We start from the raw sequence: 23,724 nt of genomic DNA, 5'->3' as shown, positions 1-23,724 counted from the left end.
CAGAATCTTCAGCAAATGTGTTTCTCAAGTATTATGTAATAGTTATCGAAGTTGAACCATCATATCCTAAATGTGAGCATTAATACGGGAGAAATAGGAACAGATAACTCAATGTTGGATCACATCAAAATAATGACGATTGCTCTCCACCAGAGTCAGAGGTGACCTTAGCTTCACACTGTTGCAAACCACCTAAGGAAGAGATGAATTGTCTCCACAGATTTTCTGGTCATACATTTCCTGTAGAAAGGAAGTAATTGTTTTTGTTTAAAGGAAACATCCTGGCTTAGATTAAGCAGAGTCCCATTTTCTGTCAACAGAAGACAAAGCAGCAAGGTTAAAAGGCCAATAAATATCAAAAATCTAAAGACTAGCCAGTACCTATTAGGCGCCTGTATATGCAAGTATTGAAGGCATCATGAAAACATTTTCAGAATGTCTGAGTTAATTTTCTCATTTTGTTCAAATATTCTGCATTCAATATAGGCATAATATATGAATTGATGACTAAATATGTAATAAATGTAAATGCCTACCTTTTAAAATAAATTTCAAAGTTATAAACCATAGCTTTCTAATTCAAAATGAAGCATCGTGCAACAGTGCAATCTTCTGCTCCACCCACATGCGTTCCATTGGTCTAATAGAATTTTCCTACTGATTTTATCCAGGAGTTAAGGCAAAGGTTCCCCAAGTGCACTATGGGGCATTTCTTTGTTCTCCATATTCTAACAATGCACAGGTTTCCTCATACAATTGTACATTGCCCAAAGCAAATCTTTCCTGATCTACACGAGTTTTCTTCTTCATAAATACAGACATTTTTATAGAATTGGAAATAAAGATATAAATGTAGGCTATAGTTACCTCTTGAACTTGGGATTATGTTATTATTTTTTAGAAATGGGGGAGAATATTTGCATCTTCTTATGTCTTTTCCTTTAATAATAGTAACAATAAATTTAATTATATAATATTTTAAGTAAAGAGATCCATCACTTATATCACTTTCAATTTTATCTTATAACAAAGTATATATGCTTCATGGATTAAGGTTAAGGATTAAATTAAATAACCCATCTTAGAAATATGCAAACAGGTGTTACTAGGCCTTCTAAACATTCGAATAAATTACCTATTATAGTATTGTTGTTATTTTATAAAAGGAATAATCATTGTCTTTAATAGCACAATTTGCCTTGGACAATCCACAGTTTGCACATCACACATATAAAAGTGCGTGGACGAGCCTCTTATTTGTTGTGTGCACAAAGTATATGCATTGATTCATTTAGTAATCAGATACTGAGTAATTTCTCTATGCTGGGTAATACGACAGGTACTGGAAAACAAAGATGAAGAACATAATACCCTTACTCAGGAAGCTTAGTTTAGCAGGTAAGTACAGTATAATTCCATTACATCTAATAGGTAAGTGTAATATAATGGTATGTGCAACAATAGAATAATGCACAGTATGTATATTTTAAGAGCTTAAATACTTCTACTTTTTCTAGTCTAGAAAGGGCAAGGAGGATCACAGAAGACTACAGATTAAGACTTTAACACTTCACCTTGGTTAGTGTGGCTCAGTGTATTGAGTGCCAACCTGCGAACCAAAGGGTCTCAGGTTCAATTCCCAGTCAGGGCATATGCCTGGGTTGCAGGCCAGGTCCCAAGTTGGGGGTGTGCAAGAGGCAACCACACATAGATATTTCTCCTCCTCTCTATCTCCCTCCCTTCTCCTCTCTCTAAAAATAAATAATGTCTTTAAAAAAGACTTTAATGCTTCTTAGAGACATTCTCTCAATGAGGCATGCTCTTTCTCTGAAGTATGTATGTCCATTGTCATTATGGAATGAAGTGGGCAAAGGATATTTTGATCTCTTTGTGGTAACTTCAAAATGTTTGATTCAAAAGCTTAAAACACTTCATTCTGAGTTAAAAATTTTTCTGATTCTCTCTATATATGACTAGTATTCATCTTTAAGAATTTTGCTATCTTCTTGACTTGCTACTCCTGTACCTAATTACACCTAAAATGCATCCTTGATTGACTATGTGTCAGCCAAGAGACCATCCCATCACCCATCACAGTGCCTAACATGTAGTATGCACTCAATGATGAGCATTTGTTGAAAGAACAAATAAATGAATGAACTCTCAGTCCCTAACCATCTTGGAAGAGCTCCGGACAAAAGTAAAATACTCAGCATTGTTAATGAATGTAGCATGCTTTCACTATTTTTTATATATTTCTGGGTCTGACATATGCATTCAGAAGTCTCATTGTGGTTCTGAAACGAATAATAGATTTCAAAAGAATCTGAGCAGGGCTTGCAAACAACTAAGATTTGTAAAATGTCATGCTAGCATTGTATGGCCATGTATTCAGCAAACCATAGTAATTAAGAGAGAGGACCCTGGACCCCTGCCTCTTGGGATCCAATGGAGACTGTAGCCCTAACTTGCCACTGACTGTTAAGTTCCTTCACCTCTCAGTGCCTCAGGCTTTTTAACTATAAAATGAGAGTACAACAATGCCTCCCTCTGAGGGTTGTTTTAAGGATTAGTGGGATTAAATATTTGAAATAACTTTAAACAGCACCTGTAGCTAGCAGGCACTATTGGAATTTGTTTACTAAATCAGCAGTCATTTAAAAGTCAACTTTCTTACAGATGGGGACAATGATAACCACTATGTATATCCGTTGAATTAAATTTGGGAGTTCCTTCCTGTGGCTCTTTTCAAATTTCAGTGTGTAGCCCAGAGATACTCGGAAATCAGTGCATATGATTTTCATTCTGAAACTGACTTGGTCAAAAGTGGCAGCCACACAGGTGTGTTTCAGCGTTTATGAAACTCTGGCCTGTACAGGGGAACCCCTCCCCAAGTTTCAGTCCTGTTCTTAGGATTCCCTACTCACACAATTTGAATGTGTTTTCTGTGGCCAAGTTGTTGCACAGATTCCCCTCTGTTTTATATGTTTTGGTTTATTCCACAGCTATTATGAGTCTGCTGTCACTCTGGCTGTTTTGGTTTTGTTGTCTGTATTCAAAGGAGGCCTGTGGTTGTGTCTATCCCCAGCGTCTGTGTTTCGAGTTGTGCGGTTTGCCCCCTCTGCCTCTCATCATTGCTTTTGGCTCAGTCCCTTGACAGGAAATGAGAGATTTATTTTATCTGGCTTGAACTACATTGTTCCTTCCTGACTACTGGTGTTACTTCACTCTAAATAACATGACTTTGTGCTCACAGTCTGCCCAAGGTCAAAGCCTGAGGGTAATAGACACATTTAAGAGCAGGGGAGGAGAATGAGAGTATAACCAGAGTGGAGGAGTGGGCAAGGAAAGAATAAAAAAAAGTACTGATGCAAAAGTTAAACTTGCAGCAGGTCTAAATTTTCTGGCGGGCTTGAAATGGAATCTGTCCGAAAGAGCTGAAAGGCAAACTTTTTTTCTCCCTTCCAGATGTTATCAATTTACAGTGACACTATGAAGTAATCTAGGGTTGAAATTCAAATTTAGGTTTAAAAGAAAGCATGAGTTGTCTGGAAGGAGGGTTTACAAAGCTTATTAATATCTATGATATTGTAATTGTAGTGTGTTTTTAATAATTTAAATTAAAATGATTATTGGAATTCAAATATCCCTCTTGGGCTTCACTCAGAAATATGGAATTGTGATAGTGCATACAATTCATAAAGGCAAGTTAATTATTTTAAAAAGTTAAACTTAATAAATGATACCAAACTTGGAACTTAAGGCCATAAAAATTATTTAAGATTTTGTTTGAATTTAAACATAAATAAGAGTTTATCTGAATCACATCTCCCGACCTGTTCATGGTTTTTTTTTTTCCCTTCATTTCTTTCCCCTTTAAGGGTGTGAATAAAACTTTCTCGGTTTCTTCAACTCCCTCTAGAATTTCAAAGGGTCAGCAGGATGACCACCCAACAGCATGGCAAAAGAAAACATCTCAGTTTCACCAGCCACACCATTTATGCTGATCCGAACCTCCCTGGGATACTCTAAAAGATCGCGGGACAGGGAGAAAACTGGCTAAACTAGACACATATTTTTTCCTGCTCTTTTAACAGATTTTCATGCCATTTGATAATAGTTTTGCCTCAGGAAAGTGAACTTAATGAAAATGAACTTTAAATGAAGCCAAAAGGATTTAGGTTGCAGGTAAGGACAAATTTTACATGCAGAAAATTATTTCACATGGGTATTCCATTTGGTGGGGGGGCAGTGATGAAATCCTCTTTGCTAATGATCTTTCAACACACATGTCATTGTACACAGTAAGCTTGATTTATGCTGCAGTTAGGAGGACATCCCCAATGACATTTTAAAGACTGTACATGTTTATGACTTACAACACCTCCTTCAGAGAGCCCTAATCTCTTCTATGGAACTATGTAAACACCACCATTCTGTGTCGGACAAGGGCCCAAATGTCTGCAAATCATACATTCCTTTTTCTTTATGCAAATGCCCCACCTTGAAACTCTAATTGGAAATTATTCCTCAGCCCCCCTTAAACTTACATGGTATATGTCAATTACATCTTAATTAAAACAAAAATATATTCTTCAGAATCATACTTCCTTCTCATGTCAATTCTTTTTTTTAAGATTTTATTTATTTTATTTTTAGACAGAGGGGAAGGGAGGAAGAAAGAGAGGGAGAGAAACAACAATGTGTGTTCGCCTCTCATGTGCCCCCCGACTGGGGGCCTAGCCTGAAACCTAGGCATGTGTCCTAGACTCGGAATTGAACTGGCAACCCTTTGAATTGCAGTCCATCACTCAACCAATGAGCTACTCGAACCAGGGCTAGGTCAATTATTTTTTTTTAATTGTTATTGTTATTCAATTATAGTTGTCTGCATTTTCTCTCCATCCCTCCACCACCCCCAGCCAAACCCACCTCCCTCCCCCACCTCCACTCTCCCCCTTGATTTTGTCCATGTGTCCTTTATAGTAGTTCCTGAAAACCCCTCTCCCCACTATCCCCCCCCCACCATTCCCCTCTGGTTATTGTTAGATTGTTCTTAACTTCAATGTCTCTGGTTATATTTTGTTTGCATTTTTCTTTTGTTGATTATGTTCCAGTTAAAGGTGAGATCATACAGTATTTGTCCCTCACCGCCTGGCTTATTTCACTTAGCATAATGCTCTCCAGTTCCATCCATGCTGTCGAAAAGGGTATAAGCTCCTTCTTTCTCTCTGCTGCGTAGAATTCCATGTCAATTCTTTATGAGATGATCTACATGTGGAGTAACAACCAAATTCTACAATGTGGTAGACACAGCTGTATCAGAATTTCAGTAAATTCTCATTTTAATACTGTTACAGCAATGCTTTCTACATAGCATCTTGTATTCTGATTATTAAATCCTCAACATAGTCCTACAGAGTAAACATAAAATTGTGATTCCTTTCTCCAGGGAGCCACTAAACCAGCCAAGAAGGCCCTCACATGAGTACCTAACTCATCCCTACAAGCTTTTCCTTAAGTCCATCCCTATACCTCGGGGTACTCAGGAGCAAAAGCAAAGAATCCAAAGAAAATAGCAATTATTAGAAAGTTATTGTGTAATTATCAATGTGCTAGCTGCTAGCTTCTTGAGGGTACATCACCATGTTCAATGCACACAAACTTCAGACCAAATCATTGTTATTATCTTCATGTTACAGATGTCAGAATGAAATTAAGATGCATTAAGCAACATACCTAAGATCAGAGTTCCAAAGTGATAAAATTGGGATTCAAATTTAGGTAAGTCTAATTCTAAAACCAATGCCCATTCTCAATTCTAGAATAGGAATTAAAATGTTGAGTTACAAAAATCCAGTGTGTTTACAGCCCAACTGTGTCTCTCACCTGTGCAAAATAAGGAGGTACAACTAATACAGCCCTTGTGCTCCTCAACAGGTAAAACATAGAGCTACCAGCTGACCCAGCAATTCTAGTCCCATAGGTGTGCTCCCCCCAAATAAAAAATATGTCCACACACAAAATCTTGTACCCAAATGTGCATAGCCACCTTCCCACCAAAGGTGGAAACAAGCTTGATGCCCATCAGCTAACAAATGGATTAAAAAATATGCTCTATCCATACAATGGAATATTACTTGGCAAAGAAAGATGTGGAGTTTTGACACATAGCATGGATGAACCTTAAAAACATTAATGCTCAGTGAAAGAAGCCACTCACAAAAGACCATATATTATAGGATTCCACTTAATTTAAATATCCAGAACAGAAAAATCTACAGAGGCAGAAAATAGATTGGCTGTGGGGTTGGGGGAGAAATGAGGACTGTCTATTAATGAATATAGGATTTCTTCTGGGTGATGAAGACATCCTAAAATTGATTGCAGTGATGTTTACATAACTCTGTGAATGTATTAACAATAATTTAATTATACATTTTAAATGAGTGAACTGTAGATTACACATATACACATATATACATTATATCTTAATAAAGCTCTTTTTAAAAATTGTTATTTTTTTTGAGAGAGAGAGACATCAATTCATTGTTTCACTGATTTATGCTTTCACTGGTTGACTCACAAGAATCAGCACTGATCAGGGATCTAACCCGCAACCTGGTTGTATCTGGACCAAACTCTGAGCAACTGAGCTACCCAACCAAGGCAATAAAGCTCTTACTAAAAAAATTTAGTTGTGTAAAATGTTTATATACATATCATCAAGAAGAAATAGGCAGGTCATCCGCTATGGAAAAGAGAAACTACTAAGGAAATCTAACTAGTGCAATGGGAGGGGAGACGTGGTTATCTTTGATCATTTCCCCTAAATATCAGCAAATATTGTTAGTTGGCTAGGTTCAGGTGGTATTCTGCTTCACTGAGAGAACTGGAAAGCTATCCCTCTCCGGCCAAGTATGCTCTGAGACCAAAGTTTGTTGACAAAGTTAGAACCACAATCTGGTAGTTTATTTACTTAATGTTAAATGGCTTGTTTGACATTTTTCATCTAAACTGACTAGTGATTTGAGTGTTGTGTAGACAACCACAAAGAACAACTGAACAAGTAGGGAAGTCCTATTATTAACACTTAGAGAGTAGAATTCCCTGCTTTTACCCAGATTCAGTTCCTCATGTTCCAATGTGAATTAAGTTGTCCAATTGGTATATTTGTCAGTGTAATTCTTAGTCCTGCGGCCCATCATTAGATAACGGGGAAACATCGTGTTGTAGCAAAGAATCAGTAAGCAGGAATCAAATGTCCCACGAGGCTGACCTTCCCCAAGCTTCCAGAGACTTTTTTTTTTTTCCAGAGAGAATCTCAGAGGTACTAGCGTACAGACAGCATGTTTGTGAAGGACCAGCTCTCTGGAGATTATGACACATTTTATCTTGCTAATTTTTAGATGTTTATACCTTAAAAGTTATTCAGTTGAAATTGCTTTCAAATTAAACACCATCGCTACAGTGTTTCTGTTGTGATTGTCGGAGGAAGTGGAGCCAGTGCAATTTGTCCATGTTTTACAAATCACCATCTGGCAGGAATATGGCAACATGTGAAATCTTCACAGGACTCTTGTTTTTCTACTATCTGCTGGATAACTAAGGAGATCACCAGACTGCTGGGATGCCTGCCAGATGGTAAGCAGGTATGTTTACGAGTTTAAGATTCTCATTTTCTTTCAATGCTTTCACATGCTGTGGGCGCAGAGGCAGAAAAGTGAAAGGGAACAAGAACAACGGAGTGGATAAGTGAGTGACTGTGTATGATCATACCAATGCCTTGGAAGTTTCTCGAAATGTGAATTTTCCAAAGTCTAAATTGAATTGTTTTCTACCCAGTAGAAAAATCACCAGTCATATGGTCCCAGGATTTTTTGTAAATGCTACATTTTTCATTTTCATACAAATAAACAGGTGTAAGGTTTCCTCGGTCCTGGTGAGTAGGCATGCGTTACTCAGAGGATCGTGAGCATCATCAACAAACATTTGGTGAGTGTATACCCTGTGCATGGTACTCGGCTAGCCATTTCAGCAAAATAAAAGTGAGGGTCTTTTTTTGTTTTACTTTGATTTTTTAAATGGACTATCAAAGGGAAAGAACATCTATTTAGTAGAGTCATAATAAAAAACCCTCTAGCAATCGAAGTTTCACATGGCTGAGTCTAGGAAGTAAGCAGTCATTATTAGAGTAGCTTCTATGAAAAGAAAAGGGCATCCTAACCAATTTTGACAGATAATAAATAAATACCACAAAAGAGATAGAGTCTGTTTACATAGAGTGGTACAGTTCTTTAAAGTTGGGTTTGAATGCCTACTTAGCAATATGCCAGCAATGGGATCCAAGGCAAGTTTCTGGAATTCTGCAAGCTTCAGGAAGTTCCATCATAAAAATGTTGATAATAATTCTATCTCTTATTGTTGCTGTGAGATTAGAAATATAAATAATGCAAATTGTTAGGAAGACTAAACAGGAGTCCCCCTTATCTGTGGTTTCACCCAACAGTTTCAGTTACCTGTGGTCAACCAGAGCCCAAACATATTAAATGGTAAATTTTGGAAATAAACAACTCATAAGTTTTAAATTGCATGCCCTCATGAGGACAGTGATGATCTCTTGAGCCCCCCCATTCCATCTCCCGCAGGACACAAAGCATTTCCTTGCCCAGCGTATTCATGTTGTGCAGCCTACCCACCCGGAGTCACTCAGTCGCCATCTCGGTGATCACACTGACTGTCACAGCACTGCAGGGCTTGTGTTCCAGTCACCCTTTGAACTTAATACTGTCCCAAAATGCAAGAGTAATGATGATGGCAATTTAGATATGCCAAAGAGAGGCTGTAGAGTGCTGCCTTTAAAGGAAAAGATAAATACAGTACAATAAGGAATTTTGAGACAGCGAGAGAGACCACATTCACTTAACTTTTATTACAGTATATTGTTATAATTGTTCTATTTTATTATTAGTTATTGTTAATCTGTTACTGTACCTTAGTTATAAATTGAATTCCATCACAGGTGTATATGTAGGGTTCAGCACTATCTGCAGTTTCAAACTTCCCCTGGGGGTCTTGGAATGGATGCCCTGTGGATAAGGAGGGACTACTATAGTCGCTCAGTAAATGAAGCTATTGTCATTATTATTGATGTTAACATAAGCTAGAGAGGACTACTTCTACATTAAAGCCCTAGATGAAGAAGTTACTCATATGAATTATATAAATATACACCTAATTTTATAAACCATATTTGTATATTTAGACACACATAAGGCTTACATACAGCTGTGTGCTTAAAGGCAAAAAAATGCACAAATAAAGGTATACATGCATAATAGTAGACACATTTTGCCCAATCACAGGAACCAAAATAAATATTTTGGCTTAAAGCTCTGTAATCACATTGAGTAAATACTAATAAGAGCTTCACAGCTTTCAGAAGTGATTTTTAGGCAAATGACTGAACCTCACTGAGCCCTCAGCTATAGAATGGAGAGAATAAACCCTGCTTCATGGGGCTGAATGAAGAGTAAGTGTGATTATTTCTTCGTAACACATTGCAAAATGACTGGCAGAGAAAAAATGAATAAATACATGCTTCCTTCACCTTCCCCTTTAATTAACAATTTTCCTCCACCTCTAAATTGAATTTATTTGTGCCCATCCTTAACTCCTTCTCTCAAGTTAAAAAAGATAGATGTTTTTGTTTATTTCTGGCCCTTCCAATTACATTAATTCCATCACTCCTTCCACCAGAATAACTTTTCTCTTCAATTACATAGTTCCTCTGTCCATTTTTATCAGAAATTCCTTCTTCACTCATTCCTCCTCCTTAGCTGAAAATATACTAAAGTATCCGAACAATAACTGTCTTGCAGATAAGCTACCAAATGTCTAAGAGATAGAAAGCCTAATAGGCCAATGACCATAGAAGAAATTGAAGATTGTTAAAGATCCATCTCTAAAAACTTTCATACACAGGTAGATTTTTTCTGACTCATGTAGTAGGTACTTTTATATTGGTGCCAATGAAACTAAGTTCAAAATAATATTTTTTTCTTGTTTAAACAGTCCCAAAACATTAACATGAGTAAAAGGCTCATAGTTCTTCTCCAAGTTTAGTACAACTCTGATAACAAGGCATGGCCAACACAGCATAGTGTACACACACACACACACAACACACACACACACATGCCAGGACAGACCAAACTCACTCCAAAATAAAGAAGCAATATTCTAGCAAGTGGACCTCAAGAGTAAGTCAAAGAATGAGGCACCATAACCATATGGCACTCACTGCAGGATGAAAGGCTAGTTCAATATGAAGATACATATTTAAGTAATTTTCAACATTTAAAATAGTAGACAAAAGGGAAAAAAACTCACAAGCAACTGTTTAAAAGTCTTTGAGGAAAAAAAGTGTCAACCATTCCAGACTTGTCTGATATAAGTTAGGAAGAGAAGAAAACTGCCTTCTATGGGAGTTTGTCGTAAATAGTGCTAAAACACATAGATAATGGTAAAAGAGTCAAATTATCAAAAATGACCCAGCTTCCCTTATTGCTAGCTCCCTTTACCTTTCGCCAACAACCACATTGCCTGCGAGCTAGGTCCTGGTCCATACTTCTTACCCATCTCTTGGACAATTTCAACCCATTGCAAATGCTTCTGCTCCTATCTGTTTTTGCAGCTCATTTCTTCAAGGTACTAATACCCACTTCACTTCAAGTCCAGTGGCCTGTTCTTTGGCTTCAGTCTCTTTAACTTCTCTTTAGCATGCAAACCAGTCCACAAACCCCTCAATTCTTTGTCTCCCTCAGCTTTAAGAATGCCTCTTGCTTGATTCTCCTGCCTCTTTGGCCTTGTACAGCCTTTTACCATCTCATCTTGTTCTACCCACTGCTCAACATGAAGGATCCCCAGAAGTCTACCATTTATCCTATTATGTCGTGGCTTACCCATGAGGATGGAGATCAGTTTAAAAGGAATTAGAAAATCAGTAAACTATTACTAAACTATTACTAAAACTATAAATAAAATTGCATCAAACAAAATAACTTATAAATGACTTTCAACTTTTCAGGTTCCAGTCTAAGTGAAATAAATTTTTAAAAATACACACAGCAACATGGACAATCTCTGCCTGTATTACCTTCAGTATGCTTAATACCCCCATATTAGTAATGAAAAGTTTTTAATATTTAACTTCATGAATGTCTTTTCTGTTATTATTCATGTGTCATACATACTATATTATTGACAGCTATATGAGGATGTGTGTCCAGAAAGTATCCAGCCATGTACTATGACAAATAGAGACATTTATTGAAGAAGATACAAGACACATTGTACAAAGGACAATGATGCCTCAGTCCCCTTCAGAGCAGGCACCTGGGGACCTCACACAGTTCTTCCAGTGTCTCTTCCGCTGTTCAATACACTCTACAGAATCCTTTGCTGGACTCGCCATTAGCTGCTCTGTTGTATTTTCCTGAATCTCATTGATGGTCTGAAATCTCTTCCCTTTCAAAGGTGATTTTAGTTTTGGGAAAAGCCAGAAGTCACAGGGTGCCAAATCTGGGTTGTATAGTAACTGAGTCACCTGAGTGATTTGATGTTTTGCCAAAAAACTCTGCAGGAGACATGATGCATGAGCAGGCACATTTGTTGTGATGAAGCTGCCAATCACCAGTTGCCCATAGCTGGCTTTCTGAGTCATCTGAATAGTTTCTGCGGAGGAATGTTCAAGCTTAACACAGAATTTGATGTAGATTCCTTGCTCTACTTGCTCAGCCATTTTGAATGTGACGGCCACACAGTACACATGCTCACTCAATGGTGTTTATCACCCCCCAGTGACTAGTACAGTGAAGTCATCATTGGTCACCCATGTAAATTCCAGTCCCCTCTCCTTGGCTGCCAGGTTACACTGATGTTGTGCAAACCATTCTTGTTATATTAACAATGGCTGGACTTTTTCTGGGCAGACCTCTAATTTCAATACAAAATACCAGTTTTCTAATTTTATATAATCTTGTTTCTTAACCCTTTCACTATTGAATTTGAAGTCAGCTAGTGCTACTAGAATTATTAGGATGCATCTGCAATTTAGAATTCAGTAATCATTTATTGAATAACAGTAACATGTGAAAAATCATTTTTATAATCATTCTTTAATATTTAAATTTCAACTAGATGTTACATAGATTAAACTGATTTTAGAACATAAAGTAAGAATTTTAAGAAAGTGCTGATGCTTTAATCATTATAATTCTGAAGTAACTTTCTCTAATTTATAACCCAATAGTAAATTTTAAGCAAAAATATCAGAAAGACAATTACATCGGTGTCTTCGAATTCCTCATTAAACAGTTATCAAACCCTCAATAAAAGCTCTTCAGCAAACTAGATCATCTTTCTCCATTCTCTCATCTCCAAATTATTTCCAGATCATTTTCTGCTGCTATGGTCTCCCCCTACTTCTGTAAAACTTTACACATCATTTGTAAATAAATCTTCCTTCGATCCTTTACTTCTTTTCTTTCCTCTGATATTTGTACATCTAATGCTGCATTTTGCAGGTAATTTCGGCAGTCAGTGCTACTGTGCTATCTCTTATTCGATACATGTTACTCCCTTAAAGAAAATATAAATAATAATACTGAAACCCAAAGTAAAATAGGGTGTATTCACTTTATGAAGATATCCTTATCTTTTAAAAAAATTGCTTATGGAATCCCACTGAATAGTGATTTTTTTCTAATACATGAAGAGTGTAAATCAATTAAATAGCATACATTTATACTCAACTTTTCCAAAATTGTATCAGTTTTGCATAGTAAGCTACAATTTGTTCTCATTCAATTGTTGCACCCCATGCTATACAGATTGAAAATGAGGCACAGCCAGACTAAACAACATGGTTTATTGACACGAGCTAAGGTAGTTATTCTTCAAGAACAGTGGATTTCGAACTTTTTTTTAAACCATTGAAATAGTTATTCACTAGATATCTTACAAGAACACAATTTGCGAAAGATAAAAGTAGTAGGGTCATGTTCCTTCTCCTTCCCTTCACTAACTGACCACAGGATCCCCTACTGAAAACCAAAAGCCTCCTTCAGGGCTCAGACTGAAAACTATTGTCCTAGCTTGTTTTCTACTTACTGCTAAATATCTGGCAACCAAAATCACATTCTGACTACAGAGTCCCAACATGGCCATTTGGGAGGTCCTTGGGCACTACCCAGGAGCATGCCCATTCTTTGTTTAAAATGGAACTCAGGACACAGGTCACACACAAGAAATGGTCAATGGTGGAAAAAATAATAATTTTTAAAATAATGAATAGATAAATCTCCTTGACACAGGAATGGTTTCCCCTTTCCGTGCCAGTTGTTCTGTCGGTGCCAACTCTAACACACACCCCTTCCAGGAATGGCATGCAGCCATCCTGGCAACCAGAATTAGAGCAAAGAAAATATGAAATTTCTCTTCAAAACATAAGTGGAAAGATGAATGCAAAGCCAAGCAAAAAGCACCCAGATTCAACATGCACATTGTTAAATGTCACGTCATAGTAAGACACGCTATGAACATCAAGTGAACATGGACGTGTATCTATTGTCAAAAGGAGAATAGGTACAACCTTTCAAGAGGATCAAGCAAGAAAAGACAGTCCAGAAGAACATACAAGTTACCAGCTCAATTGTTAGGGCCCAAGGGGAATGGAAACTGGGTAGGTAAACAATGAGCAGGAATGGGAGAAATATTTTCTGTTGTACACATTTTAATACTTTTTGAATTCCAAACCATGGGACTAGAAAGCAATTTAATAATTTGAATTTTTCAAAAAGCAAGGATAAAAAAATAATTCCAATAGACCATTCTGAGTAACTGTCAGCATAACAATGAACTGTTTTGGTTTGGGGGTAAAATCTGTAACAGGGAAACGTTTCATTCTAAGAATCTAGATTTAGGCCAAACAGGCTTATCAGTCAGGTGTACTGCTTCTTCTCCTTCAGAGAGAGGCAAGAAAGAGGTAGTTATTGATTGATGCCAAGGACTCCTGTCCAGATTACCAAAGAGAAAGAAAAAGTGGCAGAGGTTCTCAGCAGCCCAGCTAACTGACAGGAGTCTCTACATTACAGGTCAATTGTCCATGGGATTTGGAAAAGAAGAGTCAATGTCGTGTCTCAAATTAAAAATCAGAGAGAGAATTACACAGCTCTCCCTTTGTAACATACCAGTTGCAAAGATCAAAGATAAATGCTCATTTTACCACCCTGAATGGCATATATTTTTCAATACATAGTGTTTCCTGTGTGCAAACCAGGAACATGATGCTTGTTGACTGACGGATCTTGCTCTGAGCATTTTATCACCAAAGGGGTTCTTTAGAAGAGAATAATTAAATCCTAATAAAAATGAAAAAAGTGAGATTTCTTTCAAAATAGACACGTTAACCAAATTTTAGTATCTCAAAACATCTTGACAAACCATTAGATAGAAAGAATATTATAAATGAGGAAAGAAGTACAAAATACAATGACACCTTTGAAGCACCATGGTTTATTTAACTGGGTGAAAAGGCAACATTTTATTGGTAGATGCCACATCCCTGTGAGCTGATTGAAGGTAGCAGACACTCCCCCACGAAGTTTGCATTACTTTCCAATTAGCTAAACAGGTCAGACTTACCTCTGGGACCAAGAGCCTACAGCACTGTGATTTGAGAGGAAGGAATGGCATAAAACATTCTCGATCTTTAATCAGTTCTAAGGTCATACAGCAACGGTTTTTAATGTCTTTATGCCACACCTCCCACAACATAGGAGAGTTGCATGCTGAATGGAAGTATTATTAGTGTATGGGACTATTTGTCATTTCAAAACCACACTAGTTAGATGCCTAGTTGTGTACGTTGTTGAAATGAGTGCTTTGCAACGGTCAGGCAGAGAGACTCATCCTCACTTTTGAGGAGCTCACAGTCAAAGACGGACAGATACACTGATAAGATTGCAGCAGAGGTAATTTATATATTTAAATAAAATGCTAATTCCTGATAAATATATAAGTACAGGTGAATTCTGTAACACAGCATAAAATAATTTCAGCTTCATTTCATTCTATGTTTCGAGCTTAAAATTCCTTTTTTTCTTTAAGCCAACAATAGTTTTCAAACCTATTAATACTTAATATCACAGAATGAATACTAGATTTTTAAAAAGTGGATCAATATACATGATTGCACTACTTATCTTTCATTCACACCCCCCTTAATCTGTTCAAAGTAGTAGTATTCAAGACAACTCAGCTCTCTTCAATCCCATGGCTTTAAAGGACTTAGGTGCATACTAATATGATTCATCGCTCAGCTGCCTGCACGAACTTTGGGGGCTCCTCCTACTCAAAGGAAAGGGGTCAGGCACTGTAAGAAAAAAAAAGAGCCCTAAAAAAGAGAAAGTAAATGGGCACTTTGTTCATTTTACAATGCTTTTTTAGATGAGCTTAAATTTAGAAGAAAACATAGTCAAAAGAGCGGTACATTTTACTCTGCACATCATACTATCAAAAAGATTTTTTAAAAAAGAGGAAGGAGAAAAGAGAAAAAACAAGGCCTGGCTAAATTGGCCTCAGAATGGTGTGCAAGACAAAGAAAATTAAGGAGGAAAATATAGAAATGATCATGTAAAGAAAGAATTAATAAAATATTACAATCAAAGTAAATGTGAAAATAAAAATATGTGAAAAGAAAAAGGAGGACAAAGTAATTTTAGGGCAATTATATTACAGATAAATATAACTAAAGCATCAGACACATTCTTTTAGATTTATTTTTTTTTTCCTATGGAAACAATCAGGGATCCCCACCTCCATCCTCTTTATCTACTAACAAATTATTATTAACATTTTGTGTTCACTTACATAATTTTTTTAAAAGCTACTTTCAAGTGCATTTTATTGCCTGACTTATAATCTTTGAAAGCCGGGTTTTAAATTTCATTGCAAATGCAAACTGACTCATATATATTTGTGTTATTAGTAACTCATAATTTAAAACAACAAAAATATATGGCATCCAAATGATTGTTAAACTTTCATAAGTTGACTTATTTTCAATAAATGCTTAGTTAACAAAATGAACTTTTTCCTATTACCACGGCATAACTCAGGCAAAAAATGTATTGTGCAGCCAGGGATACATTTTTTGTAATATTGTGTTTTCCATGTTCCAGATGACAGCATGTAAATATTTTATTTGGGAGCTCAGGTATTCACAAAAAGATGGCGCTCCCTGGAATGGCATAATGTAGCCAACAGCAGGGAATCAGTCTGCTGGTGAAAAATCTAAAAACTAGTAGTAGTCTTCAGTTTTTTGTAAAGAGAAAAATACACAAAATAAGCCTGGGTTTTTTTCTTCCATATATTCTAACATGGGCCATTCTTTCAAGTAAATCCTCTGAGCATAATTTGTACATTATGACTGCCAACCCTTTGCAGCTCAGTAAAGCAAGGTAAGATAGCTTAGCATAGCTTTTATCTGCAAGGATTCCCTGAGGCACTTTCTGTAAAAGGGTTAATGACAGATGTTTCCATTAAATCTGACCTACCTCTTAATTTCGCCATTGCTTGATAATATCCTGGCTTTGTGCTTATTTGCATGGGCAAATGGAGTCACTCCGTAACAAGTAACACACCGCCCTCATTGAAACAAAGGTCAATTCATTTTAAACTGATGTGCACAATATTTTTTGTAGTTGCAGTTAAAAAAAAAAAGAAAGAAAACCTTTCATACAATGCTACTATTTACAAAGAATTAAAAGCTCTGTTTTCTAAATCCCTGGACACAATGTACTACTGTAGGCAGAAACAAGTATTATGAATAGAAATCAATACATCTCCGTTTAGGTAACTGACTAGAAAAATCACTTCTGTCTCTAAGATGTTCCTCTTATTTTTACATTAAATACAACCAGGACACAGTACATTTTCTTTGCTGAGGAATTAGTTGAAAACTCCAAAATGCTAGCAGCACTTTCTTGTTTACTGAGTGTTATTACTTTTGCAAAGAAAATAAGCTATAGAGGGAATAGTTATTATCTTAGGTTGGGTAAAAGATATAGACATTTTAGCCTTTAGACTGATATTCCAAATGCTACCAATTTAGAAAGTGGCCAAACTGTTTTATCATGTGAAGAGAATAAGTGACCTTGACCTTTGACCAGGTTGCTGTAATAAGCCCCTTAAAAAATAGATAAAGTCCGTTTAAATAGTTAAGTGTAAGGCTCTTATGCAAGCCTCTTCTGAGGGGAGGATCAAATTAGCCGAAGACAAATGTCAACGGGCCTTCCATTATTCTCGTGCTCACACACTTCAAATGTGTGCTTCCTTTATGAACAGTCTATCGCCAAGACTCAAGAAACACTGCCTCATCTAACTATGCTATTTTACTTTTTTGTAACATTTAAGGAGTTTAAAATTATCACTTGCTCGAGATGTTCCTTCTATGTAATTATATACAGAGTCTTATCCATATATATACAGATATCCTATATGCGAATCGTATTTTATTTTACCATTACAGTTTAATCTCTAAGACATTTAAATATTGAAATTCTGGCATTAAATTTCACCTTACTCTGAAAACAGTTCTCCTGTGTTTTATTGATAGTAAATCCATATTCAAAAAACTCCCATTATACCAAAAACTTTAATTATCTGCAAAGGAAATGGGCTAAATTGGTGGTTAGTAAAGTGATACTTGCTAAATAGCTACTTTTCTTCATGTCAGATAAATAAAGCTAATTTTCTTCACGTCAGATAAATAAAGCCCACAGTTGGCACTTGGGCAATGCAAAGCATTGAAACAATTTAGAGAACCCACTTGCCTAGTCCAAAGTTTTGTTTTGTTTGATTTACTAAAAAAATTTTTATTCTCACCATGCTGCCATAACTTTAACAGAAAATGGCACAGATGAGAAAGGAAAGATGAATGATCCTCAGGAAGGGAATCTTCTCTGCTGGCTCATGTGCCTATGTGTGTGGGGAGGGGGGAGGGGGGACAGAGCAGGAGGGAGGGGCTCATATTCTCCCTTCCCAGAGGTCACCAGGATGTGATGGCCAGTCCCAGCCTCAAGCCTGCAGTTGTCTAGGAAGCTGGGCAAAAGGGACCCATGTCTTCCCTGCTAATCCCCTGTGGGTGGTCTATCAAGACACAACTTAAAATTCAAAGTATAAAAATCAAATGAAATCAACAAATATTTACTGAGTACATAATTTATACAGGATTCTAAGTACTGTAAAGGATAGACTCAGAAAAATATGTTTCCCTTTCTGTACAAACTTACCCCTTCATTAAGTAATAATAAAAAGTTAAACAGTAAAATCAGACTACACAAATAATATTAAAATGTAAAAATTTAATTATATATGGAATTGACTGTGTTGAACAACAGAAGAAATTAGGGATTTTCATCAGGTGATGTTTGGGGTTTATAAATCCAATCTGAACTTGCGGTCAATCAGCAAATAAAAGTGAAGTCAGAACAACTGGGGTTTTCAGTCATAGTTGTGTAGTTCATTAAAAAACAAAACAAAACGCCATAATAATAACCAGAATTTACTTAGCACTTACGTTTCAAGACTACACAAAGCAGTCTGTCTATTATGCCACCTAATCTTCACAGTTACTATAAAGGAGATGAAACTATTACCCCCATTTTATGTGTAATAAAACTGAGGCTTGAAAAGATCAATTCTCTGTCAAGGCCACAGAGCTGGTGTAAGCTCTGGAGCCAGGAATCACACCCACCCATTCTAACTCTAGCCTTCCACTCTCAGGCTGGATACCTCCTTTTTGGACACACGGCCTTTGGAATCAAGCAGATGGGTTATAGTCCACTTCTCCAATATATTTACTATGTGAGTTAAGGCAAAGTTCTTATATTTGTAAACTAGGAAAAACGAAACTGCACCTTTGTCATGGAGATTGGTTGTTTTGGCCTGCCTGGTACCTTCTCTTTAAAACAAAACAAAATAAAACAAAACAACCCATCTTCTGTGTGGTAAAAAGTCAGTCCCCCATTCTCAAACAACTGATAAGTATATGACTACTCCCTAGACAAAAATGCACTTCATTCTCTTAGCCACAAAGATAGGTTCAGTTTTGGACCCAATATAAAAGCTAAACTTATAGACGGGCTGTATAGGACTTATGATAGAGCTATGAAGAGAGAAGCCCTAACTTTTAAAATTTTAGGATAAAGGACTAGATCTCCTTGAGCTGAAACCATATGCACAAAGCCTGTCTTAAAATGAAGCCAGCCCAGAGGAAAGCAGAGATAAATGAGAGATGGAGAGAGTGAAGGAGCCCCAGGGTGGCCATGCCAGAAGCAAGGCAGCTCTCGGTAGTTCCCCTTATTTCAACAACAGCAATCCCTCCTCTTTTACATTCAAGACTATTTGAATTGGGTTTCTGTCACTTATGGCGAAAATAGCTCAAGCTAATAAATCACCTCACAAAGACAATGCATGTGAAGAACTCAAGATACCTGGAGTTAGTACGTACTCAGTGAATGTTGGCTGTTTTCCTTGTTCTTTTAGTTATTACCGTTGTCAGGTGTTCTTACCAGCATTAGCATCCTTAGATGAAAACCAGGAATGGAGACAGAAGAAATGACTATAGTTCAGTTTCCTTGTGCCAGTTATCATGAAAGAACAAAGGGATACGTTTTAAAAAGTTTAAGTATTAAGGAACACCCAAAGACAGTTTCTCTTGCTTCCCAGCCAATGTTAGCATTCCAAATCGGCTTCTCCGTGTCTCCCTCCAAAGGGGCAGAACCAACCATCACCACGTGCCCACTTGGGAGCCACAGGGTAGGGTCACACATCTAAATGATTCTCTAGAAAGAAATAGACTTTTATAAAAACCAAGTCCCCACTTTAGTTTGCTGCTATTGCAGTGTCAATGACAACTTTTTCACAAAGCTCAGAACACGAGGCCTTGCAAAAAGCTAAGAAATCTGGTTCTGAGAAGTTTCTTCTATGTCACCCAAAAGTCTCAGGTCAGTAATTGGAGCACAGTAATAACTGAATCACTTAAAGTTTACATGGTTGCAAGATACCCTTTGCATCAATATGACAGGGAAAAACAAAACAAAACAAACTTTCCCCATTCAGCTCCCTTCCTTAAACAGGCCTTATAATGCAAGAAGCAAGAACGGTTCCAGAGGAACTGCTGTGAACCACTGCGTCAATCTCAAGAACATTAAAGCACGGCTTGCTAGTCATTACGGTATAAAGTATTCTCTTGCTCTGTTGAAAATGGTTTCAAATAATTGTTGTGTTCAAACGGGAGTTTTGTTCTTTTTTTAATATAGCAATTTGAGAGAGAGAAAAATAGAAAGGAAGATATACTCAAGAAAGAGACCAATATTAAAATAGTTGAATCAACCAATTGTCGTCAAATGGTAACACCGTTATTGCATAGAAGCCATACATTGTATGTTTCTAGACCCAAAAGGCAGGCTCACATCCTGACAGTATAGTTGGAAAACTGAGGAATAACAATAGCAAGAAAGGGACAAGAATCTGACCTGACCTACTCATGCAAAGGAAATTCTCCTCTGACTTTAAAACACTATTGTTTCTTCCAGTAAGCCCGAGTAGAATCAAGTCCGAAAGATTTTCACCTTTAGCTCTGAATTCTCCATCTGGTTCCAGCAAAGTTGATTTTTAACACTGTTAGTTTTTGGTTTGTGTTAGAGAATATGTGATATAAGAATAATGCAGGTATTTGCCAAAAAGAAATGAACTGGGCTAGTAGTCAAATATCAGGAGCTCTAAATGTTCCTATGTGACAGAAACTGATGAAGGAATATATTACAGTGCCTTAAATTCAAGCCAACAAAGACTCATACCATTATTATAGACCAGAGCTCTTCCGCTAGGGTTTCTCTGTAGGAAAAAGTAGTAGGCAGTAGAAGGGTGTGGCCTTCTGACAGCTTTCAAAAGGCATGGCCCTAAAGAGCTAGAGCTTGCCAATGGGCCACCCACGGAAAATTCTACTGCTTATATGAACCATCACATTAAGTTATAAGAACATAAATGAACAAAATAGCCAGTCTAGCAATTCTTGCAAAGAAGTTCGGAGCCTCAGAAATTGGACAGAGAATGATGAGATGGTATGAGGCCAATCTTTTGTGGAGTGGCCCTGGGCAAGTGGTTTCATGTCTCACCCTCTGCAGATATAGGCTGGGGCTGACACTGCGATTAGTGATAATAAAAAAAAAAATCCTAATAACTCCTATTAACATTATCGTGAGAATTAATGTGTAACCAGTGATTTAAGAATGAGGGAAGAAAGGTACAACGTTATACTATTACAAAGTGCTTTATCAACCAGCGTATTACATAATGTGTTATAATGTACCATGTGCCCATGGAAACATGAAATCATTCATAGTTCTTAAGTACTGCCAGATGCGTAGCTATAACAAATTTCAACCCTTTCAGCAAATTCACCCACACACTCACTTCTCCAACCAATATTTCCACTGGTAACTGTCAGAGTTGAGAAATCATAGAACAGACCCTTATTCACATCTCTGTGGTAATTACATATAGTTTGCTTAATATTTGGGTAGGGAACATGTCTTATTCATAAATTTATAACTAGTGACTTGCCCTGTTCTAGTACCTAATTAGTGCTCAATAAATGTTTATTGAATGAATGAGTGAACAAGCAAACAGATAACAGTCAGACATAGTAAATCAAAGAATGAACCTTAGAAATGGCACTACCTACACTAAGAAGAGTCTCTGACATAAGAAACATTTAGAACGGAGGTGGTCAAAGATTGGCTCCTTCCCAGGGAGTCTATATGTTATTTCCTAGTATTAGTTCATTTGTCACTTGTTATAACTTTCTGGAATGTACAAGTAATCCTATTACAAAAGATCCTTGCCATTCTCAATGGAGGCATCTGGCTTTACTTAAGAATGTTGAATGATTTCATTTTTTAATGGCTGGGAACATAGTACATTACATCCTTCACAAAGATTGAGGAATCTCTGAATATTATAATATACCTGTGGTAGGTGAAGAAATACTCTAAATTTCACCCTAATAATCCTAAGGCACACAAATGCAATGAATTGGGGAAAAATCTGGACTTGGAGTCAAAGAATCTAGGCCTGCCACATACTTGCTCTATGATTTTGGCCTACTTAACTAGTTTAGCCCAAGCTTCTGTTTTAATCTGTAATGACAACTATGTGTAATTAAAAAACTCATCCATCCAGGGTCAATGAGGTAATGTAATAAGTCACATAGTGTAGGCAAAAGTAGCGTATAAGTCGAAATGCCACATTATAGCATGACAGCTGGTTATGAAGTGGCAGAGGAGTCCATGGTGTGAATAAACTGTGAGATCCTTCAGCTCAGGGTTCATTAATTATTTACCTCAATAGTCGGTGTGCCTAGCACATGGCCTGAAAAAAATCACACGGACCGCCAGTTTCAGTGGCTGAACTGAAGGCACCAACAAGGTATGTGTGTTCCATTCTCGGAGTGGCCCTTCCATGCTCCCTTCTGATAAATGCTCTAATACAGTGTTCTTCCAAGTGTGGTCCTCCCATAGCCAGCATTAGAATTGGCTAGTTTGCTTGTAAAACTTCAGGCTCCCAAAACTCATCCAAAAAGATTTTAATGCAATATATCAAGCACCGAAGATAACTGCTATGTACACTAGTATAGTAGGTTTTAAATTTGTTTTTGAACATCCAGTACCTATGGCACAAGATCAGACAGGGGATGTGCTCTTAACTTATACGTTTTATATATCCATCTTCTTTACAGTTTACAAACTGCTTTCAAATACATAAAACAGAACATTGAAAACAATGAGAAATGGTTTTTACCCTTTGCAACAGCATGGATGGAACTGAAGAGCATTGTGCTAAGTGAAATAAGCCAGACGGTGAGGGACAAATACCATATGATCTCACCTTTAACTGGAACATAATCAACAAGAGAAAAAAGCAAACAAAATATAACCAGAGACATTGAAGTTAAGAGCAATCTAACAATAGCCAGAGGGGAGTGGGGAGGGGATAGTGGGGAGAGGGGTTTACAGGAACTACTATAAAGGACACATGGACAAAATCAAGGGGGAGGGTGGAGGTGGGGGAGGGAGGTGGGTTCAGCTAGGGTGAGGTGGAGGGATGGAGAGAAAATGCAGACAACTGTAATTGAATAACAATAAAATAAATAAAGAAATAAATAAGCTTTATAATAGTGCAGAAATGTAAGATAACACAATATTAAAATAAAGTTGTGTCCATAATAAATTTAAATATTATTGGTTTTTCTTAACACATTTATGTGGTTATTGTCTGTGTCTCCCTGTGAAAACTGTGCTGTATTTGATTCTGAAATCTCACGTTGTTCCCTGCTATATCCTGGCCTTAAAAGTGGCCTGATGCATAGTAGTTGCTCAATAAATGTTTGTAGAATAAAACAATGGACACACACACACACAAAGAGAATATGCACATCTCAGAAAAGTTGTTTCCTGAAAATATGCCTGTTCCTTCATACATAAGGATTGGTTCATATGAAAGAATGGATAGCCCAGGGTCTGTTTATCAGAAGAATGTAGGTGCACAGAATACAAAAATAGGCTATCAGTCAAAGAGATTTTAAATATTCCTCTG

The 23,724-nt window shown here is 37.0% G+C and overlaps 1 protein-coding gene across 11 annotated transcripts in view; it reads right to left on the bottom strand.

Moving 5' to 3' along the window:
- SOX5 (SRY-box transcription factor 5) overlaps positions 1 to 23,724 on the bottom strand; it is a 908,025-nt gene that overhangs the window by 448,578 nt on the left and 435,723 nt on the right. Inside the window, exon 1 of one of the 11 annotated variants that reach the window (XM_053921738.2) lies at positions 8,995 to 12,255. The exons of the other annotated variants lie outside the window; for them this stretch is intronic. The gene's annotated coding sequence lies outside the window, so the exon portion shown is untranslated. Of the gene's footprint in view, positions 1 to 8,994; positions 12,256 to 23,724 lie in introns of those variants that run through there. 11 annotated transcript variants of the gene reach the window in all.

Source organism: Desmodus rotundus, chromosome 3 (genome assembly GCF_022682495.2).
Source record: "Desmodus rotundus isolate HL8 chromosome 3, HLdesRot8A.1, whole genome shotgun sequence".
NCBI lineage: Eukaryota > Metazoa > Chordata > Mammalia > Chiroptera > Phyllostomidae > Desmodus > Desmodus rotundus.
This window is presented reverse-complemented; position numbering and strand designations above follow the sequence as displayed.